The following is a 6060-nucleotide window of genomic DNA, read 5'->3' as shown; positions in this document are numbered from 1 at the left end:
GTTCCTCCCCTGTCGACGACTTGTACTCCGACGACCGTGAGCGGCGCCGCAGCACAGCCTACTTCTCCTCTTCCGGGAACAGTGAACGCAACAGAAGCACCTGGTGCCCGTGCGCCGCTGGCTACCTCCCCCTTGCCGGTAAACTCAGCCCGCACCTGGAGGCCGCACGCGCCGCTGGCTATCGTCCCCCTCGCCAGGAACCGCCGCCCGCACCTGGTCGCCGCGCGCCGCTGGCTACCTCTCCTTCGCCGTGAATGGCCGCCCGCAACTGGCCGTCGCGCGGCGCTGGCTACCTCCCCTTCGCCGTGAATAGCTCCACCCCGGCGGGACGAACGGTGGCGGATTTGGGGCAGGGGCAGGAGAGATTGCGGGATTTGGGGCGGAGTGGGTGAACAGTTTTGAAAATGAGGGGAGACGGACGCGAGAGGAGAGGAAGTGGTGGGACCCGGAACCGACGCTCCCACCCAACGGGCGACGAGCCGACCAAGTGAAACGCGCGAGCGAGGAAAAACAGACAGCGGCGCAGCTGGTGGGCGTGATCGCGATCGGACGGCGCAGAGACGTGTGCGCTCGAGTGCGCTAACGAGCACAGCTGCACTTTTTAGGATCTGGATTTTTTGATTTCCTAAAAGAGTTTTGGTCTAACAGTTTTTTCTCGGAAGAAGAAAATAAAATAAAAGAAAGAATAAAATATGAAAGAAAAGCGTCCATTGTCTAATGGATAGGACAGAGGTCTTCTAAACCTTTGGTATAGGTTCAAATCCTATTGGACGCAATCTTATTTCTATCTATTCTTTAAATAACTATACTAAACTAAAAACAAAGAAAACTTTTTTGCAACGTCTGGGCTGCCTGCACGGTAACTACACATACATCAAAGTGGAACCAAACTTGTTGGCGTACATCCAACGCAAACGTCTGGCTGAGCATCACCTTCCATACCCAATCCAAATGGGACATCCGGACACGCAAGCATGTGTCCACCACATCAGACGGAAGTGCGGGGCCCATGGCAAAATCCATCTATGGCACGCTCCACCATCGTCGTCCGGCTGCAGCCATGGTCCGCATGAGTGTGACATATTACAATATGTTGAACCCGTAGTGCCGGGTGGAGATCCAGGCGGAGATGCATGCCACGGAGTAGCGCTGCACCGCGTGCATTGTGGCTGGTAAGCCTTCCTCTGTGGCCTGAAAGTTTGGATGAGCACCTGCTGAAGCAAGACGAGGTGGAGGTACTGAAGGAGGATATGGACGCTCCAGACAAGATTGAATAGGTGGAGAATGAGGAGGAGGAGGAGGAGGAGCAGCCGTGAGATGAGGAGGAGGAGGAGGAACCGGCGCCGGAGCAGGCCGGATTCCGCATAGAGGACACATTGGATGATATTGCTTGCCCAAGAGGAGGAGGCGGAGTACTAGGCCATCCTCAAGGTCATCCAGTCCGAGGAGAAGGTGGCAGTGAATCGCGGCTTCAACCATAAGGCTGACTGAAGCGCAAGCAGCAGTTCGCAGACGACGAGGAGGCGCCGGCGCTTCACCCTGCCGTCAATGACCATGGGGCCAGCGGCTCTGGCAAGGAGGTCATTGACATATCCGAAGTTTTCTAGTTCTCGGCCTTGTTTATATGTACGTAGATCAAGTGGATGGTGCATGCCATTGTATGAAAACGGGTATTTAGAAATGGTATTGTGTTGCAATTAATTAAAAATACGGGCTGACCGAGTGCTGTCTGTAGATGTGACTAGACGCGTCTGCGGACATTTGGGGGCTCAATTTTACTAGATTCTCTTGTACATGCTCTTAGAGTATTATAAATTCAACATTATGATCATAGCTTCTTTATCTATGGACGGACATAGATCATTGATACAAGTAACTAACTACTATTAGTGTGATGGCGTTCTTGCATCTCCTAAGCGAGATAAGGAATGGGTTTCCCACATTGTGTGACTGAAGTTGGTGCACTAGCCTGCCCATGCATTAAGAATGTGTCCGTTACTACTCATAGTGGCTAAAATAGGTTTGGCTAGGGACTGGAAAATCTTAAGTTGAGTATCTGCAATCACGAGGGACAATTCACACAGCTTCCTTGAATGGATGTCTGACTGATAATGTTTTTAGGATCAAAGGTATGTACTCATTAATCAAATAATTATGCTAAATATTCAAGTCTAATGAAATAAATTCCTCAACAACCACCACCAAGTATCACATATACTACGAAAGTACGTACTATTTTTAAAATCACATTGTACCCAACATAGTTTTGGCACTATAAATAATCTCAAATGTCTCAATGCGATCTACATGAAATTACACAAAACCATGTGGAAGTTTTGTAGAAGCTGGGGCTGTTCGTCCTCCTGTCGACATACTAGAACCTGCGCATTTTATGGATAAAGTATTATGAACATAGAAGTATTATAATTGCAGAACACATCCATTCAAACTAATCAGAATATTTAATATTAAATTGATGATCTATTTTAATCTGTATTTTGCTTTTTCTCCATGTTGTTGTATTAATAGAAGTCCAAACTCTAACCATGAGCAACAAATATTCTTCACCTAGTAATCACAGACAATAACATATAATAGATACATATCGAGATAACAACTTCTACACTGAGAAGGTGCGTAATTCTTAGTGATCATGCAACTAGGAATCATCAGGAACTATAAGTGTTTGTTAACTTTTTGTATTTTTTTCATGAAATTGTTCTCAAAATAACTACTAGCATGCATGATGGTGAAGCTAGCTTGAAATATTAAACAACATTACAAGTGATACCCTCTCAAAATTAGAGAAACCTATGTGGTATGCAAGATAGCTTACTTAAAATTGGTGCTGTCATCCTTTGTCTTTTGGTGGCCCGTCTATAATCTGCTGAAATTGTGGATAGATAAACTTTTCTTCTTGCTATAGTAAAAGGTAACTGTGATGCAAAAAAATATCTAAGAATAATGCATATGTGCAAGACTCTGGAGGATGTTTTCACACTAATATGATAGATATCTTGATATATGCATTTATATGTGAAATCATTTAAAAAATAATGCTAGCACAAAAGATTTCAAGGGTGTCAAAGTATTTAACACCACTGAGGGAGTCCTGGACTAGGGGGTGTCCGGATAGCCGGACTATCATCGTCAGCCGGACTCCAAGACTATGAAGATACAAGATTGAAGACTCTGTCCCGTGTCCGGATGGGACTTTCCTTGGCGTGGAAGGCAAGCTTGGCGATACGGATATGTAGATCTCCTACCATTGTAACCGACTCTGTGTAACCCTAGCCCTCTCCGGTGTCTATATAAACCAGAGGGTTTTAGTCCGTAGGACAACACAACCATTACAACAATCATACCATAGGCTAGATTCTAGGGTTTAGCCTCCTTGATCTCGTGGTAGATCCACTCTTGTACTACCCATATCATCAATATCAATCAAGCAGGAGTAGGGTTTTACCTCCATCGAGAGGGCCCGAACCTGGGTAAAAACATCGTGTCCCTTATCTCCTGTTACCATCCGCCTAGACGCACAGTTCGGGACCCCCTACCCGAGATCCGCCGGTTTTGACACCGACATTGGTGCTTTCATTGAGAGTTCCTCTGTGTCGTCATCAATAGGCTTGATGGCTCCTTCAATTAACAACGACGCAGTCCAGGGTGGGAATTTTCTCCCCGGACAGATCTTCGTGTTCGGTGGCTTCGCACTGCGGGCCAATTCGCTTGGCCATCTGGAGCAGATCGAAAGCTACGCCCCTGGCCATCAGGTCAGGTTTGGAAGCTTAAACTTCACGGCCGACATCCGCGGAGACTTGATCTTCGACGGATTCGAGCCACAGCCGAGCGTGCCGCACTGTCGCGATGGGCATGATTTAGCTCTGCCACCGGACAGTGCCCTGGAGGCCGCACACGAGTCCGCTCTGACCCATAGTTCGGAGCAGACCGCGCAGATCGAGGACAGGTGGCTGGACACCGCCTCGGGAGCTGCAACTTCTACGGCGATGGAGCCGAATACTGATCTTGTCCCTTATAAAGCTCGTGACTCCGAGACGCCAGACTCCTTGCCGGACTTCGAACCTCCTGCGCCCCTGCCAATCGAATCCGATTGGGCGCCGATCATGGAGTTCACCGCCGCGGACACCTTTCAGCACTCACCCTTTGGCGACTTCCTAAATTCGCTAAAGCATCTCTCGCTATCGGGAGAACCCTGGTCGGACTGCGGTCAGGATGGTTGGGATGCGGACGACGAAGAAATTCAAGGCCCACCCACCACCCACTTTATAGCCACTGTCGACGATCTAACCGGCATGCTAGACTACGACTCCGAAGACATCGACGGTATGGACGACGATGCCGGAGACGATCAAGAACCAGCGCCTACAGGGCACTGGAAGACCACCTCGTCATACGACATTTACATGGTGGACACCCAAAGGATGGGGACGGCGAAGAAGCAGCGGAGGCAGATTCTTCTAAGAAACAGCCCAAGCGCCGACGTTTTTTTGACACCTGAAATAGTAGGAGAGGCTCCTACTGTATATATTGAATTAAAGTATCAAAAAGTTTAGTACAATGTCATATTCTTACATCCATAGCCATGATAAAATTAAGGTTTTATGAGGGCAGCCTAAGTAAGCACTAGACTATGCGCCAGAAAAGGACTGAATAAAAGTGGGAATGAATTGTTTGTGCTTCTCTTTAGCTCTATGTATGAGTAAGGAGAAGTCCTCCTTAAATCTTCTTGCCCATGACCCAGCCATGGGGTCAATTCTTCTAAAGTGCTTGTTATTTCTTTCCTTCCACAAACTCCATGAGGCATATAGGAAAATCTCCATAAACATTTGGTTGTTCCATACGGACTTCGCTTATTTGATCCAGTTGAGTCGATCTCCATTAGCTGTCCAGTGGATATTCAAAGTGTCCCAACAGGCTGAACTGAAGTGGCAAGTAAAGATCATGTGTTCAATGGTTTCTTCCACATTGCTGCCACATAGAATGCAACCATAGTTGCCCCCGATGTTGTAATGCCTTCTCTTCAGCATGTTTCTAGTGTTGAGGCGATCAGAGAGAAGGAGCCAACCAAAGACTTTAATTTTCATAGTGGCTGAAGATTTCCAGAGCCATTTGTAGGTGATATGGGCAGTGGCCTCACGAAAATAGAAACTATAGTATCTTTTGGCAGTGTATATCTCAGAGCCCCACTCGTAGATCCAGGAATCCATGTCATCACCCTCACCAATGCCAACATGCGATGTAATCTCCTGTAGATGACGTAACTCATTGTGCTCTTGCATGGACAGTGGTAGGTGAAAGGTTTCATTTAGATTAGTGCACCCAAGAAAATCTCGAACTGAGATGTCTTCGAGTTTGGCATAAGAAAAAGCACGTGGGTGTGAATCAGCAAGGACATCGTCCAACCATAGATCTTTCCACATAAGCACAGTATCTCCTTTGGCAATGATCACTTTTGATATTCCTCTATAGATGGGAGTGAGTTTGAGCACATCTTTCCACCAGAACGATCCGCATGGATCAGAAGCGTGTGGAATTTTGTTATTGTAATATGTGGACCAAATCAAGTCAACCCACGGCAGATCCCAGTGGTTATAGAATTTGCGGAGGTATTTCATGAGTAGAGCATCACTTTGGGTCTGTAAATCAAGAACCCCGAGGCCTCCACACTCTTTTGGTCTGCAAACCATTTGCCATGAAGCTAATGAGTTACATTTGTCCCCATCATCCGTTTTCTTGGTCCAGAGACACTGCCTTCTGATTTTGTCCAACAAATCAATGATTTTCGGTGGCAGTTTGAGGATGCATAGTGCAAAGATTATAAGAGATGTGATTACCGAATTGAGCAGAGATAATTTCCCTCCATATGAGATCATTGACAGCGTCACCGACAGCCTCCGTTGAACTCCACAAACCAATGGCATGAGATCTTGTACTGTAGGTTTAGAAGTACCCATTGGCAGCCCAAGGTAAGTAAAAGGTAACTTTCCCACCACGCAACCAAAAATTTGCGCAATATTCTGAGCGGTGGAGGCATCGCAG

General features: G+C 47.0%; 1 non-coding gene across 1 annotated transcript; it reads left to right on the top strand.

Moving 5' to 3' along the window:
- Positions 1-703: 703 nt before the first annotated feature.
- TRNAR-UCU lies at positions 704-775 on the top strand. Its single transcript has one exon. It is a non-coding gene; the product is annotated as a tRNA-Arg (tRNA).
- Positions 776-6060: the final 5285 nt, after the last annotated feature.

Source organism: Triticum dicoccoides, chromosome 4A (assembly GCF_002162155.2).
Source record: "Triticum dicoccoides isolate Atlit2015 ecotype Zavitan chromosome 4A, WEW_v2.0, whole genome shotgun sequence".
In the NCBI taxonomy this organism is placed as follows: domain Eukaryota; kingdom Viridiplantae; phylum Streptophyta; class Magnoliopsida; order Poales; family Poaceae; genus Triticum; species Triticum dicoccoides.
This window is presented reverse-complemented; position numbering and strand designations above follow the sequence as displayed.